This window comes from Drosophila montana, unplaced genomic scaffold (genome assembly GCF_035044405.1).
Source record: "Drosophila montana isolate Dmon_TW-CO22-7 unplaced genomic scaffold, ASM3504440v1 contig_3200_1, whole genome shotgun sequence".
NCBI classification, from domain to species: Eukaryota; Metazoa; Arthropoda; class Insecta; order Diptera; family Drosophilidae; genus Drosophila; species Drosophila montana.
In genome coordinates, this window is record NW_026998080.1 from 239671 (window position 1) to 253622 (window position 13952).

At 36.9% G+C, this 13952-nt stretch overlaps 1 protein-coding gene across 1 annotated transcript in view; it reads left to right on the top strand.

The window, feature by feature from the left end:
• Nucleotides 1-1028: 1028 nt before the first annotated feature.
• The window catches only part of KCNQ (KCNQ potassium channel), a 59645-nt gene continuing 46721 nt past the window's right edge, over nt 1029-13952 (top strand). The window contains exon 1 of the mRNA XM_064686738.1: nt 1029-1563. The gene's annotated coding sequence lies outside the window, so the exon portion shown is untranslated. The remainder of the gene's footprint in view (nt 1564-13952) is intronic.

Below are 13952 nucleotides of genomic sequence, written 5' to 3' on the forward strand. Positions count from 1 at the left end.
CAATTTCATTTGCTTAAGGCTATAGAAACCAATCAAAATAAACCCTTTTTCGCATTATTGTTTTTTCTCTGTTAAAGCTCGTTTTATTTATATGATTTTTCATCAAATAGAATCCACAGACACACACACACACACACACAAGCACGTGCAAATAATATCATCAGCTCTTTGGTCGCAGATTTGTATTGGGGGAGACCGCACCCAAAAAAGGAAATAATAACAACAGCAACAACAACAACAACAACAACGTCAACTGTGCAAATTCGCTGCCATTCATTGAATAAGCTACAGGCCGAATAGACGCGACGGCAATCGCTACCGAAAATGTGTGTGTGTGTCGGTGTGAGTGAGTATCTGTTACAACTAACTAACAGTCATGTAAATATACATACATATGTGAGTGTGAGTGAGGTTATGTGCAGCAGGCAGCGCATGCCGTGGAACTGTTGCGCGAAGCGAGCGCCGTTAATGAACTTAAGCTCAGACATAGACAAGTTACACGCACATACACACACTCACACACTCACACACTCACACACTTACACATAGAGCGCAAAGGAGCGCCACACACTCACACACACACAGAGAGCGACAAGGCAGTGACCTACCAACCTACTCAAGCAATTTCGCATGCCATGCACGAAAACTGAAACCAAGGCAAATAAACGCGCGCTGCTCCAAGCCTAAACACACACACACGCACACACACACACGTACACACGGCCGAAAAAAGGCAACAGTTTGCGCGAGCGCCAAACAAGAACGTGTGCGAGCCACAACCAAATGGTTTGAGCGCAATATAGAACGAACTGCAACATGTTGGCAGCGCGCCAAAATCAATGACGTATGCACAGCATGTGCCACCCGCACACAGCCAGCAGCAACACGAACACAGGCCGCTCACCTCACACCTCTCACTCACTCACTTAATCGCTCACACCGGTCGCAGCGCACACACGTTGAGTGCGACGCTGTTTGAGCGAAAACGTCAAGTATTGGCGGCATCTTTTGTAGCAAATTTTTTTCGCACAAGTATCGCAGACGACGCTGTTCTGTTCACACGCTCGGCAAACGCTGCTGCTGCTGTTGATGTTGCTCTACGTCGGCAGTTACAGTTACTACGCATTCGTATCGACGTCGAGGCGGCGTGCGTGATAAAAAATATTTTGAAAAATATAAAAAAAAAAAACGAAATTCTCAACTGGAATTTTTTGGCACGCGTTGAAAGGCAACAACAAATTGAGTGTTAGTTGGTACAAAACAAATGCACAAACGGCGCGTCTGTCCGTGTGCGTGTGCCTCCGTCTATGTGTCTGTGTGAGTGCGAAAAAAAGCGCTGATTAAAAGCTTAAATTGGCTTTAACAAAGCGTACAATCAACAAGAAAAACAACAGCTGAAGCATCAGAAACAACAACAACAACAACAACAACGGCAACAACAAATAAAAACCGGCGCAAAGACGCTTCAACAACCGAAATAATCAGCCGTAAAAAACAACAACAAATACAAATACAATAATAATAATAATATTTTGCTGATATTGCAAGCAGCTCAGCAGAAAGGTGCGACAATTTACAATTGTTTTTTATCATATTGTTAAACAACAGCTTTTTTTTTTTAATTTCAACTCTCTTCTTTTTTTATTGCACTGCCTTTTTCACAATTTTATTAATTAAATGCCAAGCACTGCATAAATATTTGATAAATATTTTGGAAAATTCGATTGCAAAATGTTGGCGTGAAAAAAACCATTTTCTTCTTGCAAGAGAATGTTTCACTCATTGGCGGCGGAAATAATCGCCCGATTTTCTATATTCAATATATACAAATTTCTGGCGCTTATTGCCGTAGCCCAGACGTCTGCAGACAATTTCAACACTGGACAACATGAATTGAGTGCGACTATAGAGCATAGAATTTTCTACTCGTGCCTAAAATTGTTGTTCTTTTTCTTAAATATATTCTAGACGAAAGGAAAGTGAAGTTAAATTTATTTATATAGTTAATTTGTTGTTTTCTTTAAATATTCTGCATTTAGAAAGCAAATATAAATAATATACTTTAATAATAAACTTTACAAGAAGATTCTCATTTAATAAAGTTAGTAAAATCTAGAGTCAATTTCTCACGCTGCGCTTTTATTTTTATCAAAAGTTTTATCTGCAACACTCTATAAATTATTTCTTTAAAATTATGTTAAAAGTTCAGTTGAATTTTAACAATAAAGAAACTATTTTTGAACATAATTAATTGAAACAAATTTAAAGCGGAAGCACGACGAATTAAATAGAATAAAAGCCGAGAAGCGGCGGGAAATTGACTTGGAAAATATTTTGATTATAATTAAATTTACAATACTAACAACTATAAAGCTGAGCTATATGGAAGTAAAGTTTCTATCGGAGTCTGATATAGGATTTACTGTGGCATATAGATATCGCATGTAAATCTAAAAACAGTTCGTTATTAGCAAAAATTGAGGTATATCGAATCGAATTCTGAACCAGAATAAACACATATTATTTACGTTTTTATAGACGTCTTCAATTTGGAAACAAATAAAACACCCACATCACGGGTATAAATAAAATTCAAATATTTGTTTGGTAGTGTATGCTATATAAGCCAGCAGATAAATATACCTTCTATAGCTGCGTATAACAGCTGTATTTATATATTTTATTTAAATCTATCTCACTTGTTAACTGCAGTTGGAGGCAAATAAACAAGAAAAGGGGAAAACATGTGTTTAAGACAGCAACAAAATGAGAGATCTTTTGGAAATATATAATAGAAATGAAATCATTTAAAATTCGTTAGAATTCGCAAGTTGATGCCAAGCACACGCACACGCACACACACACAAATACACACATACATAAAAAAAATAGCCTAGCGAAACGCCGGACGAAGACAAGTTTTTTAAAATTTGATCAAATTTTATCAACAAAATTATTTAGCGCCAGCTGATTAAACGCCAAAGCGCGTGCAAACAGCTCTAGAGAGAGAGGCCGATAGAGAAAGAGGAGGCGAGAAAGAGGGAGAGAGAGAGAGATAGAGTGAGAGAGAGAGTGGGCGTGCTTATAGCTCTTTTGCCATTTCCAGCTTCATTTCCATCTGTCGTACGTGCTGGGATCCTAGACCGGAACGCGCCCCCGTCATGCCCCTCCCTTCCTCCCTTCGACATATACCCCCCCAGCCGACAAGCACATCGCTCAGCAACGTCTGCTGACAAACCAAATTTACTGTGGACACTAAAACTACAGTAAAAGTATGTGAGCGGAATCTGTCAGCGTCAATGCGATTGGCTCAACAACAATTCAAAATTGGAAAAGCTTCAGACAAATTCCATGCGAAAGAATTGAGTTAAAAAATTCCTCTGTTTACAATTCTCAAGCAGTTAAGGCTAATGGCTAATAAGACATGCCTTAGGAAAAAACTCAAATTGTTTGCAGCATATTCCAATAATTTTACACAAATTTACATCCAATCTAATTTTACATGACTTCTACCCTGAATTACGAAAAGGGCCCTATTTGTTTGTGAAAAAAATGTGTGCACAAATGTTTAATCTTATATTGTTTTCAGTTTTTTAAACAAGAAAATTAAACAGTGGGTGCTTTAAAATGAGAATGATTCGGTTTAAGAGTTAATTTTAATTGGCGAAGTATTCTAATTTGAGAAAGCCCTATTTTTACTTACAAAAAATTATGAAATGAATAAATAAGTATTTATTTGTATATTTTAGACATTTGCCTTACGGTCTTCCAGATATCTGATAGTATAGTTTATAGTTTATAGTTTATAGTGAAGGGTACAAAGTGAAACTAATAATTGCCGAGCATGGTCAAGATATCTTGAAAAACAAAAAGTTGCACATACGAGAGTTTACTTTGGACCGATCGTTTATATCTCAGCTATATGATATATTTTGTCAACATATCTTGAAAAAAAGTTGTTCCTACTAGATCCCACTTTTCGACCGCTCGTTTCTTTGTCGGCTTCTATGCGTTACACATTTCATGACAAAATTATTATACCCTCAACGAGAGTATAAAAAAACTTAAAACTAACATATAAGCTGTCATGAGAAGATTAAATATGGTCGGTAAAAGTATTTTGAAAAAACTGTAGACATATTTTTTGTATAAACAAAAATATAACGAGTTTCTGTTAAAAGAGGACATAACAACTGTTAAGGCAACAAATAATTTGTTTAATCCATCCAATATGCATTCAACCTTTGTCGAGTGAAATCTAAGAACTGAGCGAAATTTAACTCGAAAAAAGAATTAGGTAATTTTAATTTTTGATATAATTCAAAGAGAATTCGGTTTATATTTCAGACACGAAAATGCAGCATTTTAAACCATAAAACTGTCAGAATTATTATTTCTCTTTTAAAAGAAAATAATTTTAAATATTTTTTTAAAGATTCAAAGCTGCCAATGCTGAATAAATCGCTAGCGCCCGTGAGTCCCGGCTAAAAAGGCTTTCCTTGACGCTCTGTAAAGCTGCACTTGTAGTGAGCAGTATTTTAATATTTAAATAAAAGGAAAAGGTAAACATAGAAATCCTATTACATATACAAAAGAGAATAACTTAGTTGCAGCTAATTGAAAATTTATACACGGCGAATCAGCTGGGATTCAATTAGCCCCAACTGCTGCTAAATACGAACATACAAATTGTGTGTGCTCTTCTGGCACTTAACTCTGTTTTAGAGAGCATCAACAGCAACAACTACAACTAACAAAGGAAAATTTAAACTCGACGCCCAACCAACTGCTCGACTAGATAAAAAGGCCTGCTCTAAAGATAAGCGAGAAATTCGGTACGTGCCTGAAATTGTATAGCTCCAGTATAACTATGGGCAGGAGGGGAGGCCAAGGAAACACTAAAACAGTTTAAAGTACAGGCAAGGGGAGGGAGTAAGGTATGGTAAGGGGATAACATTCAATAGGGGGGCATGTGTCAGCGGTCGCCTTGAAACACGTGTGCAAAACATTTGCATTTGTAAATCAATTACAACATTTACCAAAAAATAAAAGTTTTTCGATTTTCCGGTGTTCCGTTTCCGAATTTGGAAATTGGGTATACGAATTGCAGCTTGCAACAGCTTTAGTTGGCCACTCGGATCTGTTGGGTTTTTCTTGTTGTTATCAATTGTGTTTGGTTTGTGGCTGAGTGCAAACAGTTTGCTAATGGCACAAAAGCAATTCGCAATGCCTATTCCCACAAATTGCTTACAGCCGTCGCCTGGCTGCCGGCGCAGGCTGTGTACAGTAATCTCTCTGCTTACGGGCCAACTTTTTGTCCCCCCCCCCCCCCCCCTGCCCTGTTTATTTGTAGATGTTCGCAGCGCGGAATTCGAAGATGACATTTGACATTACTTAAATGAAATGCAATCAGTACTGTTTATGGGATTTGTTGTCCTGACAACAACAACAGCAACAACAACGACGAACTGTTATATGAGCTCGGGCCCAGGATTTGTTATAATAAACTCGGCGACAACATTTTCAATTATCCTTCAGAGCTTCATGAACTAGTTGGCCTTATGTTGCCGTTGTTAACGCATAAGTCGTAGCTAATCTTTCGCTTTGAAAGAGGTTCACGTTTTGCTTTAAATATTCTTTCATTTCATCAAGCATTTGCTTGAATTTGGGTTTTTGGGCTGTCGGAAATGTGTTCCGGCTAAGAGAACGGACTTAACTGTGCTTGGAAACCGATTAACACTCTTGAATTGTTTTCGAGTTTTGCAGCATTTTTCCTAATAACTAATCAAACGAAGTGAAAGTAATTACCTGTCCGATTTTATATCTAAATAAATTGTAATTTTTATTTCTGTATAGAAATTAAACACAAAATGAATAAAATGTTTAAGTCTAAAATAAAGGCTCAAGATTAAAAAAATTGACATTAATATCATAGCCATAGATCCAAATAACCAATCGTTGCTTTTTATATGCCATATATTGATATAAGATAATTGTAAAATGAATGTGAATATGAGGATCATAGTGGATCTAATAAATCACGAGTTGGGTCAAAAAACTTTGTTATAAAAAAAAGTTTCCATATCAGAACCAACTTTTCGACGTATCATTCCTATGGCAGCTATATGAAATAGAGGGCGTATAGTAAAATTCATAAATGCCGAATTCGTTTTTATCTTAATATAAAAAAAAAACTGAGATACTAGTTCGCATAAAAACAGATAGACAGACGGAAAGACAGATGGACATGGGTATAATGACTCGACTGTTGATGCCGATCTAGAATATATATATCTTTTCGGGTCGGAGACGTTTCCTATGATGAAATTATAATACCCCCTAAAAGGGTATAAAAAGAGTCAAAGTTTAAGCTTAAATTGGTTCTTAAATTGAATAAAAACTGGTTCGGATCCATATCGCATACAGCTTATACAGCATAAAATATCTTCATATATAAAACCATAAACTTTATTATTAGTTAAGAGTTGTAATTAATTCACGAAATACTGGTGAGATTCTGCTTTAACTGGAACTTGTTTAAAATAGGGGTTTTTTAATCATATTTTGGCTGTCAATTGGAATTTTTATCTAGAAGACACACAACAAATTATCAAGCAGCTTTAACTGAGCTGCCAGTTTATAAATAAATCAAATTAAATTAAAATTATTTATACAGCTGCGGATTAAATAAAGAATATAAATTTCTTACAATTCATTATTATTCATCATTAAATTCAATTATTATACCCTGAACCCATTGAAAATGGGTAAAAAGGGTATTATGTATTTGTGCAAATGTATGTAACAGGCAGAAGGAAGCATCTCCGACCCCATAAAGTATATATATTCTTGATCAGCATCAACAGCCGAGTCGATGTAGCTATATCCGTCCGTCTGTCCGTATGTTTGAACGCAAGGATCTCACAACCTATAAGAGCTAGAGACTTGAAATCGCAGATCGAATTTGCTTCCGATATTCGATAACTTGCCCCGTTTCCAAGTATCGATAAAAATCGATATCGAAATCCTGTTTTTTGAGCAATTTCGGCAGATAATATGAGCTGGAGTTACCAAGCTTGACATGTAGCTTCAAGAATAGTATATATATATCAAGTATCTTTCATTTTACACCCATCGCCTGTTGGAAGAAGAGGGTTCCGGGTATCCCCTAGTCGGGAGCGCCCGACTAGAACCTCTTACTTGCTTTTGTTGTAACAGTTTGAAATTAATTGAAAATGGCAACAAATCGAGTAAACTCAGAAATTCCGTATTAAAGGCGAAAGGTTGAGCGCTGTCTGCGTCTGAGTTTGTATTTTTATGCAAGGCAGATTTAATTAAAACTGATTTTTTTACAATTTCAATTGTGTTTAGGGCGCAGTTTGTGCAGCTCTCTTCATCAAATTTCTTGTTGCGTAAACTTCAAAACTTTTCGTTTTCAGTAGCTGCACAAAGTAGAAACGAAAAAATATGCATTTTATTTATACAATTCCAATTTTTTGTTGTTGGTCTAAAGAATTATTTAAGCTTTTTTATTTTGCTGCTGAACAAAGGGGAAACCTGGAATCCAATTCTGATTTAATATAAATGCAATTTTCTGCGAGTTCACAATTCAATTCAAATTGTACTAACCGAAAAAAAATGTACATGTGTATTTAAATATTTATGGCTACTTGAAAAGCCGCACATCAATGGCCCGAACAATACATTTAAAATACTGGTAAAATATAAAACCAAAAAAAATATGCACATAAATTCCAAATTATAAAGCCACGAGCATATTAAACAGCAAAAAACCGAATGCCGACCCTTTAAAAAAATATAAAAAAACCACACACACAAAAAACACACACACACTCAAAGGCACACAAATTGAGTGTGAAATTTTACGCGCCATTTAACAGAAGGCGGCCGCAAGTTAAATGTTTTTTTTTTTTGTTCGAGGCACTTTTTTAAGTGAAATATGCCTCAAAGCTAAAGAAAATAGGCAAATTGCTCCAGTTGAGACTGCGTGACTAGAATATACTCAGCAGTTAACTCTATCTGAGGGAGAGCATGATGAAATTATCGATAGAAAACAGACAATAACTTCGATAGTCGATTGTCACCAACATCGATTAGGCTTTATAATGATTTAAGCAGAAAAAATAAAATCAAAACAGACATTGAATTACTTAATTCAAATATATTGATTAGATTTGTCAAAATCTTTAAAAAACATCGAATACCCCCGAGTCTTCAAAATATATGGGATTAATAATTGTTGTTGATGCACAGCAAAAAAAAAATTTGTAAATCGCTGGAGACTTTAATTTTTTGAAATCTGTAAAGGCAAAAAGACAAATAGAGCAGACAGACATATAGACAATTGAATTCAAAAGTCTCATCATCTCATTATTGAAGTATAGACTTATTGGCGGATCGACAAAATCAAAACAGAGATTTTTATTTATATTCCGCTCCTTAAATCTAGTTTTGTGTTTGCAGCGATTTATTCAAGTGTGGCAAAATAATATAAAAAATACGTTTAATATACATTCGCTTAATGAAATCCCTTAAGCCCAACTGTCACACAATTACAGGGTATAAAACAAGTAGAAGGTAGAGGTAGAGCCGCAAAGCACAAAGCATTTAGGAGCGCTGTCAATTATGACCAAAATATACTTATGAGTAAGTATATAACTAAGCAGGCAAAGGCGAAAAGGAAACTGGCACAGGAGAGAAATAGACTTGTCGCCCTTTGTGTGTGCGCGTGTGTTTGTGTGTGTGAGTGACGACTTATGAGCGACACACAGAGCTAGGCAGGGCCACACATGTGACGGCATTATAATGATGATTCCTTTTCTTTCGCCATATTTTTTTTTGTGCTTTTCTATTTTGTGTATGTGTGCGTGTGTGTGTGTGTGTGTGTGTGTGTGTAAGACGCTTAACCAACTGGCGACTCGGAACGGTGCTAAGCCGCTGGCGCTTATTGTGGCTAAGTGGGTGGGGCTGGGGGCTGGGGGCGGCGGGCGAGAGTCGTTTTAATTGTTGTTGCTGGCAAACAGGATGTGTGCCATGCAGCCAAGTGTACAAAATGGCGTCAGAGCAAAAGTATTAAACGTAGCAACTTGAAATTTTGCAAAATTGTAAAGCAGTGACACAATAACACACACACAGAGAGACACACACACACAGCCGCATATGTAAATTGTGCAGTGCCACATGTGGCACAATGTGTAAATAAGAGCGTTAGACTTTAAAAATCGCTGCCAACGTTGTTGGCTCTGGCTCTGGTGCTGGCAGCTGCTGCTCCTTCTTCTCCTTCTGCTGCCAATGTGGCTGCTGCTGCTTGTTCTTCTTCTTCTTCTGCTGCCTGCATTTCCTTTATATTTTTGCTGCTCCTTTCGCCTGCTGCCTTACTTATCCGCCGCCCACACGGCGTCTGTTGTGGCTGTTGCGTCTGCTGCTTGAGCTTATTGCCACAACTTTTTGTCAGCTTTTCGAAAGTGAATAGCAAAGCACAAGCACACACACACACACACACACACACAAAGAAGCACAAACACGCACACACACAAACACATTCAAGCCAAACCCCAGCACAACACCTTATGCTTGTTTACTTTTTTATGCCCTTGCCAAAGGTATTATTACTTTGCTTCGAAATTTGTAAGCCATAGAAGGAGGCTTTTTCGAACCTTTAAATATATACTCTGGATCAGAATCTGTAGCCGAGTTGAGGTAGCCAGTTGTTATTGTAGAAACAGTCCGAATCGGGCTACTATATCAAATAGCTGCCATATATCATACCGTACATTGCATTTTTGTACACAGTTTTTTGTGAGAGTAAGGAGAGATAATACTTTACTATAATTATTTGATAAGCCTAAATGCATTAATTGTCAGCAAAAGTAGCATTATAATTACTTAGGTAATTAAAAAGAATTTATTTAATGGTAATTGAAGTGCGAAATTTTGGTCAGTTGATTTATTAAGTTTCTGAAAAAAAATCTAAAAACCAGGCGTTATACAACAAAAGACACACAAGGCTTTTTTGTAAATAAATTTGAATTTAATTTTTTTATGACTTTATTACATCTGTTAAATATAAAATGAAATACAAATATTTGTTATGTTAGTCTATTATTATTGTTATAATAAATATTTGTATTTATTTTTACATAAAACAAATGTAATAAAGAATGTCAACTTTATACGCATGTATCAAAAGTTGTATACGTTATAATATGATTATTATTTGCTAGGTTCAGTTAATGGACGAATTGTTTCGGATAAGTTCACGTTTCGTGACTTAACATGAAGTGATTTAACCTCAGTGATATTTCTCTCTTTGGTTTTGAAAAAGAACTGCCCATAATATAATGCGTCTAACCAACAGCAATGTATTCTTTAAAATTCATTAATTGCTTGTGCGTTTTTCCCAATGTGCCTTGAAGATCAACTTACAGTTGTTTGCCCCCATTTTGCGTTAAGAAAATGTCAAACTTTCCAATGGAAATGTCATAAGCGTACCTGGCAACAGACAGGGTTGCCAAGGTGAATAATAATAAAATAAAAGCCAATCCAACTATAAAATCATATATATGAACCAAGTGCTGGTATCACATAGTTGGTTTGTCTAGCGTTCTTTTTTATTTCATTTTTTTTTGTTTTGTTTTTCTGTGGCTTTTATGTTTCGCCCTGCCATTTGCATGTGTGACTAAACCCACAACACACACGCACAAACCCACCCATATGGGGTAGCTGGCGTAGCTCGTGCTTATTTGTTATTGTTACCTTACCTCAAACACATTTTTATGATATTCAATGGCAACAGCAGCAGCAGCGGGGCCGTAACAACTGAACGCCAGACGGTGTAAAGTTTTCTGTTGACAGCAACAGCAACAACAACAAGCACAGCAAAAAGAAGAAAAACCCAAAAAAAAACACACGTTCCGCAAATGAGGGCAACTAAATTGTTGGTGCACATGCGGCGTATGCGTAATAAATCCATTGACAATGACGTCACGACGGCTACGCTGGCATTCAAGCAAATAACACTTTGGTATTTTAGCAACTTGCCTCTCTCTCTCTGTGTGTGTGTGTGTGCGCCTAAGTTAATTTGTCTCAAGTTATTAGTTTAGCCTCAACTTTGGGACGCAACTTCAAAGCTAGTTTCAAGCGAACAACTTTTAAAGACGCTTCCTTGTCGAGATCCCGTCGTGTCCTGCGGCTTTTGCGGCCAAACCTCTTTTTTGTGCGGGAAATTGCCTGCAAGTTCGCCGGAGCAACTCTCTGTAGGTATATACATACTTATATACTCATTTATATACACCTAGAGAAAAGAGCTACTTGATTTCGTTGCGGTTTTTGGCAAAGTTCTTAAATGACTCACTTAGAAAGTCTGTCAATTAGTGAGATAACCTGCGGATCTAACTTTGGCGTGAGTTAGTCGCTTAGCACGTTGCCTGGCAACTTATCCAAGTAAACTTATCAAAGGCTTTAACCCTTACATTCTCATTACTCAAGGATATTCCACACATAATAAATCTAAATATAAATGGAATTCTTTAAGAGCTATATTATAAAAATTGTTCTATATATTAGCTCTAGAACAGAGCTAGGTTTTAATATTTTGCAGCATTTTATGCACATCTCGTAAATTGAGTACAAAAAGTTTTGTCGAGTGTAGCTGCCAAACTCTTAACTTCCCATTTCGCGCTACCTGGCTGCCCTTACCTCAACCGCCCCTTTCGCCCCCCCTCAGCCCACCTGCTGCGGCGGCTGTGGACCCATCGTTAAGTTTCGCTTTTCAATATCATTTTTCAGCGCTTTTAACGTTGCATGAAAATTGAAAATTATGCGCGCCTGCCTTTTATTTTTAATTTACGTGCAAAATGTTGAATGCCATTAAAGAAACACATACAGTATGCTGTGTGTGTGTGTGTGTGTTTGCTGTGTGTGTGCTGTGCGTGTGTGTTTCTGGCATTTTTGTAAAAATTTTGCTCACATTTGTGATACGTTCGTCTTGATAAGCGTTCGCACACACAATTTATTTTGTATTTAATCAGATTGGAGCCAGCTTTTCCAAGTGCCTATGTCCCCTCCCCATTCGCCCCCTCCTTCAGCTCCAGCCCCTCCCCGCTCTGTCGATGTTTATCAACAAAATTCTGTGAACTACAATTTACGTGCTGGCAATTTGTATAATTGATTAAATATGCGTGCCTCAGGCGCTTGGCACGAAAATCGCGCACAATTTGCAACTAAACCTAGAAAAATCCTTTACGATACACAAAGAAAAAAAAAAAAAACAAAAAATAACAATAATAATAATTAATATGCTAACCCAGACCTAAATACTGGTATATAGCCAAATATCCGGATACTATTTATTTTTTTGCTTTGGCAATATTATTATTAAATTAGTGCTCATAATTATGATGTTCTCGGCACACCAAACGTGTTTGTACATAGTAGGTATTCCGAGAGCTATAGAGACCTCTCTCTTTATAGACCTCTGCGATAAGGCACGCCTGGAATTGGGTCGCAGCAAACCCCGCCGCCAGCCCCTACAACCTACAAACTCGCCCATTTTATTGGTCCGTAGCATGAAATGGCGCTGACTGCTCCAGTTTTTGTTCGTTTTTTCCACTTTTCTTTTTGTTGCTGTTGACTTTACGAGCCCAAGCAAAAATATGAAGTACACGACAAATTATTTGCCGCTGCTGTAGGTCGCCAGCTAGCCGGGCACAGGGCTGCGGGGCTGAGGGGCTGTGTGGTAAGTTATGCCAGAAGTTGACATGTACATGGGGCAACACTCAATAGCAGTTGACACATGGCATTTGATTGCGTTTCTCCATTAGGGGGAAACCCCTTTGGGCATATATTACTTAACCATCACTCAAGGATATTGTTAACGGCTATAAAAATGACATGAAATGGTCCCAAATGTATCAAGGTCAAGGCAATAAGCTAGCTGAAGCTCAGTTTATGTGCGAATTCACGCCAATCCCTTGATTCGATTAGCAAAACTGCAAACTGTTTCTCTGCTTTAATATACAAAAAAATAGATCTTAACTTTAAAGATAATTATTTTAAATACTAAGACTAAATTGACTAAATGAACATAAACACAAATGAAAAATTGCCCAGAAATTTGTAAAATATATCTAGAGAATAAATCAACCACAAAATGGAATTTCCCATGAGTATTGCCGCAGTTATGACAAATTAATGCGAGCCAGGAAAGCCCCGAGCTAATGATTCGCCTAATGTCCCACTAAATTCGGTAAATGTTGATAACAATAGAATAAATAAAATAAATCTAAAAATAAAACTGAAATTCATATTGCGGGAAAAATGTGTTCACTTTAGGCCAGGCTTGTTTATTAAATATTAAAAAAATGTATAAATCCATTTGAAAGCCAAAAAACTGAAACAATTACTAAAACAGACGGGACCTTGAATAAAAAATGTTGTTTACACAAAATGATAGCTCACAGGGCCAAAGGGTTGCGTCTGCTTTCCATTTTCATGATGAAATTGAAAAAGTTGCAACAGCTCCACTTTGCTATTCGCCCGTATGTGCAACACTTTGGTAATTACATTTTTAGTTGCAACTGTAATTGAAAATGAAACTGAACTGCGAAAACGAAACTCAAACTACGTACAAAATGCTCCTTTATGATAACACACTCATAACATGTTCAAATTGTGCTGGGGCGAAAAAAAAAACAATCCCGCAACACACACACCCACACACACACACACACACACACACACCTTTTGTTGTGGTTGCGACCATAAAATCTGGAAAAACAGCCGGAAAAAAAACACGAAACGAAAAATTGCACGAAACTAACTTTCGCTGAATTTTTATAGCGGCTTCTATAGGTTTTCAGGGTGTGATTGGCTAAAGGACACACATGTGTTAAGAGGGGGGCCGATTCTCTAATAAATGTTATACTGCAAAT